The sequence below is a fragment of the Bactrocera tryoni genome, chromosome 4, assembly GCF_016617805.1.
Source record: "Bactrocera tryoni isolate S06 chromosome 4, CSIRO_BtryS06_freeze2, whole genome shotgun sequence".
In the NCBI taxonomy this organism is placed as follows: Eukaryota; Metazoa; Arthropoda; class Insecta; order Diptera; family Tephritidae; genus Bactrocera; species Bactrocera tryoni.
In genome coordinates this window covers 456,539-469,648 of record NC_052502.1, presented here as the reverse complement: position 1 = coordinate 469,648, position 13,110 = coordinate 456,539, and the positions used below count along the sequence as shown (strand labels likewise).

Below are 13,110 nucleotides of genomic sequence, written 5' to 3'. Positions count from 1 at the left end.
AAATTTCTTATAAAAAGTACCAACTCCATAAAAGTCACATACACACATATTAACTTTAAAGGAAAAGTAATTATTTTCAAATCAAATTAAATGTGAACAATTATATGGCAAAAAATTTATATATATTTGTATTATAGAATGTTGCGCTGATTGTTGGTGCAATCTAAATAAGTAGACATAATTAAAAACTGCGTGACTTGTCAATTTTTTTTAATAAATGAATCAGCATCAAGCAATTTAATTTAGTGGAGATTAATTAAATAGATAATCAGCAAGCTTTGTTTCAAAAACTTTAATAAATATGTGGAATAATTAAATGTATACCAGGAAATGGTATGTGGCAGGCGGTATTTAATATACTTTCAAACTCAGGAAATATAGTTACTAACCCAAAAACCTAACCCTCACCGATCGAATAACAACCCTTGGCCGGATAAAATTCGGGTCAATTCCGGTAACGTAAAAACGGTCGTTGGAATTGAGAATGCAGTGGTTTTAAGTAGATGTAAAAATATTTTTGTATTATATCTAGTACAAATTTATTCATTATTTTTGCATTAAATTGAAGGAATTTTGAGTACAGTTAGAATGGTATGGTTCTAACTAAGATCTATCTCAGAGTAGATGACTCACTGCCAATTCCACCAAACACTTTCCATTTACATAAGTGTAAGAGACCACATTCAATCTTTTGCTATCTATTGCAGATGGAAATGGTATCTACGAATTTTTTGTGTAATACCTCCTTATTTTTTTCTTCGGACTCATTTAAATAATTACAAATGCTCCAGAGCAAAATAGTTCTTCTATGCTTCTAAGATCGTTGGACTCGAGGTTTTCCTTATTTAGTTTATAATATACTTTCAGTTAGGCATAAACATCTGACTATTCCTTGTTTTAGTCATTTGAAATGTCTCCAAAAAATCCCTACTTATTTTTAATAAAAAAGAATATCAGCATATATACGTATTTGTAAATACCATCGACAAAGGTTTTTCCCCAGTACTAACGAATACTTTATTTGTGCTCTCTGTCTTTGCAGGATGAGAAAAATCAAGTGCACTTGATTGATATTTAATTAAAAAGACACAACAAAATAGGCAAATTTTTCTGAAACGAAGCAGTACGATCAGTCGCTGAAATGCAATTTTATTCAAATCTGAACATGTCCGAGCGTCAGATAGGGCAGGAAAATTTCTAGAATCCTTATTATTGGAAGGGAAAAGCATAAAAATGTCAAAACTCCGACAACTAACCTTAACTGACATCCAAGGGCAGATAATGAAGAAAAGCGTACAAACTTTACCTCTGTTCCCTTCCCGCGTGGTAAGTCTTGCAAACAGCGGATATAACGATGAGTGGAAACTCAAATCCAAAGCAATAAAGGAAAGTGTTAAATCAGAAAGTGGATAAAAAAAGAATTCGCCGAAGTAAAAGGGGACAAATCTAAGCAATTCCAATTACGCCCCAAGTACAAATCTGCAATTCACTTAGACGGCTAAGCGGCTTTTAGCGAAATTTGATGATATCGTTGGATTTAATACACTCACACTCTCAACAGGCACTTTGAAATACGATTTATGTTCTTTTAAATCCTCCTCCATAGTCAGTCCTTCGGCATCTTTCAACAGCGAGTCCTCTTATGTAATCTCCTCATAGAAGTGCATTACTTTATTGAAATTCAAGAGGACACTTCTTAATATGCGGCACTTTAATATGAACATTTTTTAGGAAGGAGGAGTGTAACGGTGCGTATGAGTGACATTAATGGCTTGTCACTTACGTCTACATATAACTGTTATTGCTAATGAATCTGATGAAGTGTGTTTGTACAGCTGACTAAACGCTTCGCATTTACAAAAATTTATTTCTTTGTATATAAAACAACAAAAACTCAATTCTCATATACCTTTTTTTCTTATTTTCACAATCTCTGATCACTTATTTAGGAATTATGGCGTGTAAATTGCGCAAAAGCTATAAGAAATGTGGCACATGTGACAATAAGACATTATCAACACTTCTATATCTATATAACTTTCTTCAATTTGTTCGCTCAGCAATTTTTCCGCTTTGCATTTTGCTTATAATTTGGCGGTTGCGCCAAATGCTCTTCGAATACTTCTGGCAACACATGTAAATTTTGTTTTAGCGCAGCAAACAATGTAACACTACGCTATTAATAACGGTTTGCCAAGTTAGACCGTTATGGCGGTTCTTAAGCAAAGTGTGTAATTGTTGTTGCAATATGGAACGAATTTTCTGCATCAGGCAGCACTGCAGTGGTTGTAATGAGGAATGGCCACATTAATCCCTTTTAATAGCTCGAAAGTTAGTAATCCAAATTTAGACTGCACTGAATTCCTAATTCTTAGGAATAGCATGATATGAGCTTGCGCTGGAACTCAAGATCCACGCGTTCCTCCACATACGTTTAAGAAACCGGATGTGCTTATGTACATAGCTTCACTGTAGTAACTGTAAATAGGCAATAAAAAGTTGTCTTTTTTAGGAGTAAGTCATATTGAATAAGTGGTATTATGATACCAGTTTTTAAAAGTGTTATTTATAATAATATTTTATTTGCTACTTAAAAATGTGTTCTTACATTGAAAATAGGGATATTAAAATCGTGCAATATAATCGTGTAGTCGAAAACCCATTTCAAATTCATTTCCTTGTGGTTTCTTATATTTTGGTCGATATGTCTAAACTGGAAACACAGAAAGTCCCAAATTTGGTATTTGAAACTATATTAGTTGAAATATATGCTGAATTCAAATCAATCTCATAACTTACCATTTGGCTGCCTATTTAAATGAATATATGCAGGTGTAAATGTTAACACAATCAAATCCGCACTCTTAACTCCGAAAAACACAGGGTTGCTGTCATTTTAAATACCATTACCAACTGCAATATTTACACGAAGCGAGCCAGCTGGCTCAAAAAGCACATACTTATTACATATGTATAAAATCAGAATAATATTCTATGTATGTGGTGTGAGCGTGGAATACACAACGGATCGAAATTAATATTTCAATGTAAACTGTAAGCCAACATGGGCATTAATTGTGTTCATTGTTACGCTCTTTCACTTGGAAACACTCCACACCCCTTCTAGAATCTACATATGTACGTGGTTATAAATACTTGTGTCTGGTATATGAGGCAAAATTACGTTGTCGTGTTAATCATCTTATTCGGAGCGAAGCAAAAAATTGACGCAAATGTTAACACGTAGGGAGATGTTACTGTTACTTACACTTACTTACTTTGCCATGCCAATAAAGTGATTTTTGTTATATTTCCTACTGGGAACAGTACGTGTACGTAAAATTATGAGAATATGCCTCGCATTCGATTACCTCTCCGTAGCAGATTATATTGCATTTTTCTCTTCCCACTTCCATCATTTTGCGTGGGCATGATTGTCGAGCATTGGAATTGTCAATATAACACATAAATCATGAATGTTTCCATAGTCAATATCAGCGTTGCAACGCATCGAAAAGTAATATGGGCGGCATACATTGTTGGAAGCAAAATATTGTAAAGTTTTTCAATTTTGCCTTACCCACATACACCAAAGCACAAATGTGATTTCACTTTAATTGATTTTTTTTTATAAAAGTCGAATAAATATTTGTATAGACTCAGAAAAAACCAAAAAAACTATTCTTAATGAAAATTTACTTTCTCATCGCGGCTGAATAAATAATGTCTATCAGAGCCTCTTCAAATAGAGGCAATTTGTACGCATCACCCTCTCTCTCGCCATCAACTTTTGGCGCAATTTTGTTTCTGCAACAATTTACGACCTTTCTGCCTCCCGGTTATTTTTTGTTCAGTCTTGCAAGCCTTGACTTTCTTGCACAAATATGCCCTAGATGCATTGCATTCGCCCACGCGCACACATACATACACGCACATTAATTGTTCTTATTTTTCACTTACTCACTTTTCCGGAACCACTAAATGAACTTCCCGTTGTTATTACCTTTTCCGTCTCTTCCAAACTTTGCACTCTTTCTCTTTGCTTACATCCAAATGTACATGTATTTTATATCTACTTTAATTTCCAACCAGTTTTTTTTAGCTTTCTTCAATTTTTTTCTTTTTTCGCTTATCTTTCGTTGCACGTGTACTCATACATACATATGAGTGGCATTCTTGTGACTGTTGTACGTCTCGTTAGATGCTTTTATTGCTCCTTGATATTGCTGCTATTGTTGTCAGTTGAGGAAGATAAACTAGCTTGAAGAGATGCCTTTTTATTTTATTTTATTTTATTTTCTCACATTTCCAATGTCTGATGGACGAATATTAGCTCACCTAGTTCAACTCTTACGACGATCATCGCTTTCAGTAGAGCTTTCACACAAGACAATGGAAATTATACTAAGATTTACAATCTCATTTAATTAACAGAGAATTAGGTTGAACCCCTGTAAACGATAAGAGTGCAAACAATAAAATTCAAATGAAAAGCTCTCAACTAAGCTCCAATAACAAGCATGACAAAAGTATATAAAGCACAAACTGTAGCCAACAATGGACCCACAAACGAGTTTTACACGCCGCAAACAATTTCATCGATGTAATTTGGTGGAATTAATTTAATGGCTTTTTAATTTGCTCGCTACAGTCATCAATTTACTCATTTGCCGAGTGTTTTGTTTTCCTTTCTTTCTTGCATTACCAATGGTTATCTGTATGAATATCGTTAATACTGTGTCATCATTATCAGCAGATGACACAGAATTTAGTATTTTACAATTATTTTCTGGTTTCATGCCAATTTCTGCACTCTTACTGCTCTCATTCTATGCAGACTGGGCTCGTACGCGTTAAGCCTTTAACCCTAGTCACACCTCAAAATAATAATTTTTAATTAATTTTTTATCACAAAATTAAAAACTGTAAATATAGAGAACTAGTTAGAGTAGAATAAATAAACTTAGCCTTCTTAAAGTAAGAGAGATTTATGAAAATAATGAAAATTGCCTAAAACTTAGCCTCCACTGATTTATATTACTTATATGTCAGTTTGTAGCGATGCAGACAAGTTCTATATCATAATAACAGATACGAAAGTTCTTAAGCCTAAAAAGAATGCATCTTCGACTAAACTATTCGATTCATCTTAGCAAAGATAATCTTATCTATAATATATAATTGTATCTATATTGCAGTCTAACACCCCCTTACTAATGAAAGCAACACTGCGATCTGCGATTCTACCAAAGACATTCTCTTTCTCTGTTGCTATGGCGCTTTGAAGTGTTTCAGTCAATCTGCGGCTGCTAAAAGTTGCCTTAAGTAAGTGATGGTCCACACTCACAAATGTACATATTCATTGCCTTCGACTCAGAATTCTGCTGGGATGTTGCTTATGTGGACGCTTCACTTCGCTACCTCAAGATTTACTAAGTCACTAAAAGGGACAGAAGATTAGGAAATGTTGGCGTTTGTTGGCCAACCAAAAACGAGAATAATTGCGATAATTCTCGCAAGCAATTCACATCCAAATGACTTAAAAAGGTACAGAGAAGTGCTGATATAATTTGTTCGTAGTTGTAAGTATTGGCTGCAAGTTTCTTAATTTTCGAATGCAACTTTGGAAAATGTCCCTGTGTGGGACATACGCTTTGGCGCCATCACGGCAGGACCTTGGTAGAAATGTTTGCTTTTGGCTGTTCCTTGCAACGGGGAAACAAATGTGGTTGAAACCGAAGTTGCTCAAGTTGAAATTGCGATTTTTAGCGGTTGCTTCCCTCACAGCTTCTAAGTCTTCTTAATTTATACGAGTATTTTGCCATCATACAGCGCAAACGATTTCAATGTAATATTTCACGTACAAACATTTTGTGGTGGAAGACGGAAGCGAAACTATAGGCGGCCCAGTCTCACTGGGGCGTTCATGTATGCTATAAACTAGAAAATCTTAATATTTACGTGGGTATATTTTTGTTGTAAAAATTTAGTTTATCGAACAAGCAAAGGTATTTTTTTGGCTCGACCAAGAAATTTGGCTTCCTAGGTACTGAAAAATATTCCAAGGATTTCCTTAACATTTTCTTTTGCATGAAAATTAACTAAATTATGTGTCTATCTCCGTTTGTTGGTGTCGATAGGTATTAGTAAAAACTCTCCCAGTAAGATCCTTCAGTTCTCGATCAACAAGTGTTGAAGCCAATTATCCAACACTAAATGAGCCATGGAGGTCCGTTTTGGTTCTTGAGTTTGGAAACACAGAGAAATCTGTGAGATGCCTTTAGCTTTATTAGAAAAATATTCAAGTGGAATTTTGAACACCAAAATAATGGTACGGTCCTTCTAAAGCTTTTTTACTTACAGAGAAGTTTTGAAAAAGTAATATTTAGACCTGAAATTATTGCACGAAAATATCTTTCTGGCAAATTTTATATGCAATTTTTCTTTTTTTTTTTTTTTTCGGTTTTCGTATTTTTCATTTCGTATTTTTGCTGGAATACTGTACCTACTTACTTGACAAGAGAGCGACGCCAGGTGGACGAGCATAAATGTGTATCAGTTAACACAAATACTAACTAGTTTTAATCTGATATCCCCGTTTCCCAGACGTGTTTACATGCTTCTCTTAATATATGAAAGCTGAATATTGTTGAATATTTCATTTGCATTTGATTGACTTTTTAATAAGGCTTTTAAGCGCCGGAGGTGAAATAACTCCATTTGGCCGATAACCTTGTTACAATACTGAATTAAGAATAACAACAAATATGTGTGCTGCCATGACACCTTTTATAGAGTATTTCCCAATTGGTTAAATCCATGATTTTGCAGCTTTTTCACTTCAAATAAATACTCTCGCACTTTTTTCGGCACTTTGTGGGAGAAGCAGAGGCAGATGTCGTTCGCAATTCAGTAAAAAATAGCACATTTTTACGGTTACACTATTACACACATACACACATGTATGAGCATTTTAAAGTAGCAGTGCGGGTAAGTCAGTAGAACTGGATATCCGTCACAGCAATTTATACGCTCTCTTGGTAAAGCTGATAGGCAAGGTTGAATCGAACGTTATTTACCGCTATGACCTCATGTGGCTAACAATTGCTCGTATCTTAAATTGCATTTTGTTGTAAATGTGATATTAAAAAATTGAGAAATCGCATAATTTACGGTATAATAATATAGTAATTTTTAAAGCATCGGAGGCAGCGACCCACAAAGCTCACAGCCACAAAATTTACATTGGATTTACTATCATGTAACTTCTGCCTATTCAGCAAATTCACATGCCCACTCCGAGGACACCGTTTTGACTCAATCGTGGATAGAAAAGCTTAACCGAAGAAGGTCATCATGACGGAGGATTTTTCCAAGTGCTACGATGACTGGAAAATTCGTTGGCATAAGTGTATTGCAGCAGGAGGGGATTACTTTGAAGAAGATGAAATGGGCAAAATTCAACTTTCAATTTGATCTCAGTAGTTTGTTTCCACAATGCTTATAATTTCGTCTAATGGTCAAATGTGATTCCAGAAAACTGGAAATAGCTTGTGACCGACGAGTCTATGGTCACGACTCCCGTTAAACTTCACACTAACCTCTAAAGAATGAATCCTTCGCCTTCGCCTTCACCATTTCTATTTGCATTTAATTAAAGAAGAATTGTGAAAGTTCTGTTTTATTTGTAATGCGAAGGAGTCTCCACTGGCCACAACCCAATGTCAAACTGCAACTGCAAAATTTAAACTGTAAACAACGCACAACTATAATAATTAAAATAACGGTAATAATGGCAACAGCAGCAATGACATAAAATAAATGCAAGCAAAAGTTCTAAACCTCGTCGAAACTGCAAAAACTTGCACGCAACACAGGTTGTTGTTGTTGCTGCGCAGATGTCAAAACTTCCACTTTGTCATACAACAATGCAGCGAAATTCCTGCTTGCCCCTCACTCTTTCTTACATACAGCAAGTTTCATTAGTCCGCGCTTTGTTCGATTGCCCTGCGGCCAAAAGCGACCTTGCGAGCGAACTAACTCGGCTAGTCACAAAACGACGAGCAAACAATGCAACGGTGACAGCTAACTGTCAGCCAAGAGGCAAGCAACATCAGCCGTCAGTATTCCAGAGCAAATGCAAAATGCGACTAAGTGGGCACCTGGGTGGGCTTGAAAGTCCCGCGTACTAACTTTAACAGGGACAAATAATTGATCCGTGTTTTCAGAAAACTTTCTTGTTTGAAAAACGTTCAAAATTCTCATATTGACTATTTGGAGCTCCTCGCATAGTTATTTCACACCTTTCTTCTAATTGAAACGGCCACACTTCTATTTCCCATTTGCTTAAAGGCACGACCTTAGCAGCCGAAATGTAAATACCATGAAAGTATGTTAACTGCGGTTGCACCCACGCTACAATACCTTTCGCCAAAACAAAATATTCCCTCTAAAAGCTATGATCAGCCGGTTTTTTGGTAGGTGCATGCTTCAGAGATTCGATTTGAATAATTTTTTGGAGATTGCAGCGTTGCCTTGGAAAAAAACCCATGCTAAATTTGGAAAAGATAACTCATTAAGTGAAAAAGTTTTCCATACAAGCAGTTGATACCGACCTTTCAGTTCGTATTCCGACAAATGACTAACTTTATGTTGAGAAAAGGATATGCAAAATTTTAGATCTGTATTTCAAAAATTTTCATAGTTCGCATGTATACACACAGACGGACGAACAGACAGATGGCCACGACTTAGTCGACTCAGCTCGTCACGCTGATCATTTAGATATATAATTTACATGATTTCTGACGTTTCCTCGCCAGCACTAATAACTTGATATATCCTATTCAGGGTATTAAATTTTAAAATTAAATTATTTACTCGTAAAGAATGTGAAGCTCTGCTGTCACGCTTTATGTGACTTCGAGCTTTGAAGTAACTCAGCAGCATATATATAAACCCCACAACACAAACGCTGCGTGGACGCAGGAACCTTGACCCAAAGGAAAGCAAAAACAACAAAGCAAAAAAACTAATTCATTGCAAATATTTGAATGCCCCTCTCCCAAGTATGCACGTGGTTGTCTTTCATTAAAACCAATAATCCATGTTTGGTTATCCTAAAAAACGACTTTATTATTTTCTAAATATCTAGCGAAAGTGTCTTTGTTCAAACGCCAACAAATTCCACATTTTTGGGGTGGATAAAAATAACATCACACATTCAAAGTGAACCTTTGCAAAAGCTGAATTGTTTGCTATGCACTCATAGCATAGGTTTTAGCAAATCCCTATATTCCTTTACCACAATTCAGTATTTATTTGAAAAAAAAAAAACAACGGTACAAGATATCTAGTTTCCTCATCGATCACGCCTCAAAATACAACAAATACCACATAAAAATACAGAAACCACAGCAATTTATGGTGGCAACTCAGCCTCACGCAACTCATGCTAAGTGATAAGAGACGCAACAGCAGGTGCCAAGTACACTAGCTTTATCAGACTTTGGCAACATGTTGCACGTGTAATAATGCCAATATGCTCTCGCTTATAACACAAAACTGAAGAAAACAAAAACAAAAGCAAAAAGCTTCTAAAATTCAGCATTATTTTCCTTTTGTTTTTGATAAATTGTATAAATAACTCGGACATAGTACCTAATTTTCATAAATAGTTTGCCCACAACCAAAATTATTTTAACCAAAAGATCCTGCAGTCGTCTTTCTTCCAAAACATGCAAATTTCCTGAACCCTCTTATAGCAGAGAATAAGATAAAAATAAAAAAAATACATTTTTGGTAATCCAAAATCAAGATATGATTCATACAAATGTAACAGCAACAACAACATCAAATGTTTCATAAAAGACCAACCCATGAACGTATACGAAAGCTCACTGCTGGCATACACTTATGCCCGCTTTAGCTATTGCATATTTTGGAAAAACAAAGGCACTCTTGTAAATACTTCCAAGATATGTTAATAGCAATGAAATAACCAACGCCACCCAATACACACATACATACACATACAAGCCAAGGATAAAATAAAGTGTTGCGCAAATGTTGCTCATACGCCCTAACCCGCCGCCAATACCCCAAATACGCATACAATTTTTAAGTTTCAACTAGTATGGTTGCTTCGAATAAAACATTTCAACTTAGATGGAATGTGGTCAGAATAATATTAGCACAATTTTCATAACTAACTATATGAAACCGATCTAAAAAAATTTACCTTTCTTTTGAAAATACGCAGGCAGACGAAAAAGCAAATCGATTGTAGATCAGGGTAACTCCTTAACTTAGCTATGTCGACCCATTACATACCTGATGACATCCTCATGACCTCAAACGCTCAGGCACTTTGGATGCTAATGTGGCCGATATAAAAGATAGCAACTATACCATTATGGCTGCAACCTGATTTACATCTCATAGCACAATAGCAATAAATACTATTTGGGTTTCGATATCTCGCCACTGTCGCGGATAGACAAGCTAATATGTGATGCGTTATGATGAGTAAGTTCTTTCTGGTATTTTTAATGAAAGTTTTTAACTAATATTTCGCTCATTTCATATTCCAGGAATCTTAATTTCGAAGTCCACATCAGTGAAAACCTGAGATAGAATTGCACGGATTGAAATTAATTTTATTAATTATATTTTAAATAAATATCTCAAGTTTTAATGATAATAAAAGCGCAACCCGTAAAAGTATATTTCAATTTAAAAAGAGAAAACAGAACTCGAGGTAAGATTTCATTTCATTTACAGCTAAGAGGAAACAATTATATTTCATTTACAACTGCACGAAAAAGATGTTTGCTAAATATCTTAAAGTCAGATGATAATTTCAGAGATGGCATTTGAAAACTTTATCCTCATATCATGGACCTTTTATAGACCTATTGCATCAATAGTAATAATATGTATTATATTTCCTTTCATATTTTTATTCGAGAGGTGTAGTTTGATGTAGACGAAGTCGATAGACAATGTATAAATTATCCAAAGAGGAGGAGAAATTTGAAGTTTTAAACCATAGACGAAATCAAACATTTTTTTGAATTTGGAGCGTAACCAAGGCGAAAAAGAGAGGCACCTAAAGGAAAAAATTGCATTTTGATGAATATTGGGAAGCTTATTCAAATTTATTCAAAAGGTTATAATAAAAAGTGAGTTTTTTATGTCAAAGACAAATTACTACGAAGCGAATAACAGTCGCAGCGTGAAATAACAAAAATTTAATGTACAGTGTGCAAATTGTTGATTATTTCTGCCACACAAATTGTATCAGCAGCAGTGCATTGTTCTTCGCTCGAACGCACTCACCTTCACATAAAAAGGACATCGCTCAAAAACGAGCGGGTCATCAAAATTATATGAAGCTATCAGCAGGTGAACCAATTCCATTAAAATCATTGGTTCGTTAATAGCAATATTAGAATTCAAAAGCCATTTGAGACCAGATTACAATTTGCATGAAGTGAAAGAGAGCAAATGTGTACTCACACACACATGCATCAAAAACGCGAAAATTGTTCACTCATAATGAAATTTCTAAATATTTATTGTGATACGTGAGTTATGCTTGTAGCGGTCCTAACAGTGAATTTCGGTGCATTTGGGTGTTTTTGCGAAACTATTCATATTTCCTGTGCTGGTTAATCGGTTTTTGCTTCATCCATGGCATCAATCAGCAAATTTATTGAAAATTAGCGAAAATGTGCAAAAATAAAAAATAAATATATGAAAATGGATATTTTATTTTATATAATTTCCAAAATATTCAAACGTTAGAGTAAGTTCGGCATATATGGACCACCCTTAACGTTTCTGTTAATAAAACTGCGGTTTCTATGATTTTTCATTTATTTGTTTTTTTAAAAAGCTTTAAAAATCATATCAATTCAGTCTGTTATTAACAATAGTAAAAAAAATAACACAAATAAAAAATATAATTGAAAAATGAAAGGAATCTCAATTTAGCACTTTAAAACATGTGCGTTTAATATGGTCCATATTTAACATCATTTAAGAGATGCAAAAATCACAGATGAAGTATGTTTTTTCGTTTCCAGAACATAGTTCATGTGCCCACATTGTACATATAACACATTACATCCATGGATCTCCTCCTTTATCATCAGAAAATAGACCGGCACAATAGATGCATTTTGCGTCCTCCTGATTAGATCTATCTGGACTAAGATCCGGCGAGTCATTTACCACGAAGTTGTCGTCACTTTCTGATGAAGTGTTTTCTTCTACACTTTGAAGTTTCTTCCGAAAAACACGTTTGGAGTTAATATTTTAAAAATTATTTTGTAGTTTCTATCTAAGTACTCGTACCTTCTTTTTTAAAATGTTTTCTTTTCGGGTGCGCTTTGCCACTTTTGGCTTAAGTTTCTTGACATGCGTCTCAGTCTTTGTTTTCTTCAGAGATTCTTCTAGAGCCTGCTTGTATGGTGACGATGAAATTAGTTCTGATTTTCCCGATTTTCGTCCGCGGTTTGAAGTTTTTTTTGGTACGGACCGGTATCGGAGAAATGTCTTGAGGCTTTATGTAAGACCTTGATTGCATACCTGAGGACGTAGAAGGTTCGAAAGAAATCGGTTCTTCGAAATTAGAACGATGTTCCGATTGCAAAATTTCAGAAGTTTGTACAGTTGGCATTGAGGACGAAACTGTATTCACCATGCTTTCTACCGGTGCGTCAATTTCTTCTGCAGGTAAAAAGTCGTGATCGCTAAAAATATTCCTATTGAAGGGGTATATTCCGGTTGAAGAAAACCCTTTGACAGCAAGTTCTCCAGTTTGCGTTTTCATGTATGATCGACCAAATAATTCAATAATGTCAAAATGTGTCAATGCTTTTGCATTATTTATCACCCAGATCCTTGTTTCCTCGGTCAAATATTTTTTCAACTGCCCCATAAAAGTTTTGTCAAGAGGTTGAATTTTATGGCTTGAATGCGGAGGTATTGAAAGAATGCGAACGTGGTTGTTTCTAGCTAGCTCTATGATATCAATATTTCTTGTATGACTGGCATGTCCGTCTAAAATGAGCAACACAGGTGATGATTCAGAAGGTTTTACTG

General features: G+C 35.0%; 1 long non-coding RNA gene across 10 annotated transcripts in view; it reads left to right on the top strand.

Annotated features, from left to right (window-relative positions):
* The window catches only part of LOC120775285, a 39,196-nt gene extending 28,483 nt beyond the window's left edge, over positions 1-10,713 (top strand). For 6 of the 10 annotated variants that reach the window (XR_005705314.1, XR_005705310.1, XR_005705309.1 and 3 more), the window contains 3 exons: positions 1,043-1,748; positions 10,262-10,527; positions 10,593-10,713. This is a non-coding gene — a long non-coding RNA (uncharacterized LOC120775285). The remainder of the gene's footprint in view (positions 1-1,042; positions 1,749-10,261; positions 10,528-10,592) is intronic. The other 4 variants (XR_005705313.1, XR_005705311.1, XR_005705312.1 and 1 more) reach the window with 1 other exon arrangement.
* Positions 10,714-13,110: the final 2,397 nt, after the last annotated feature.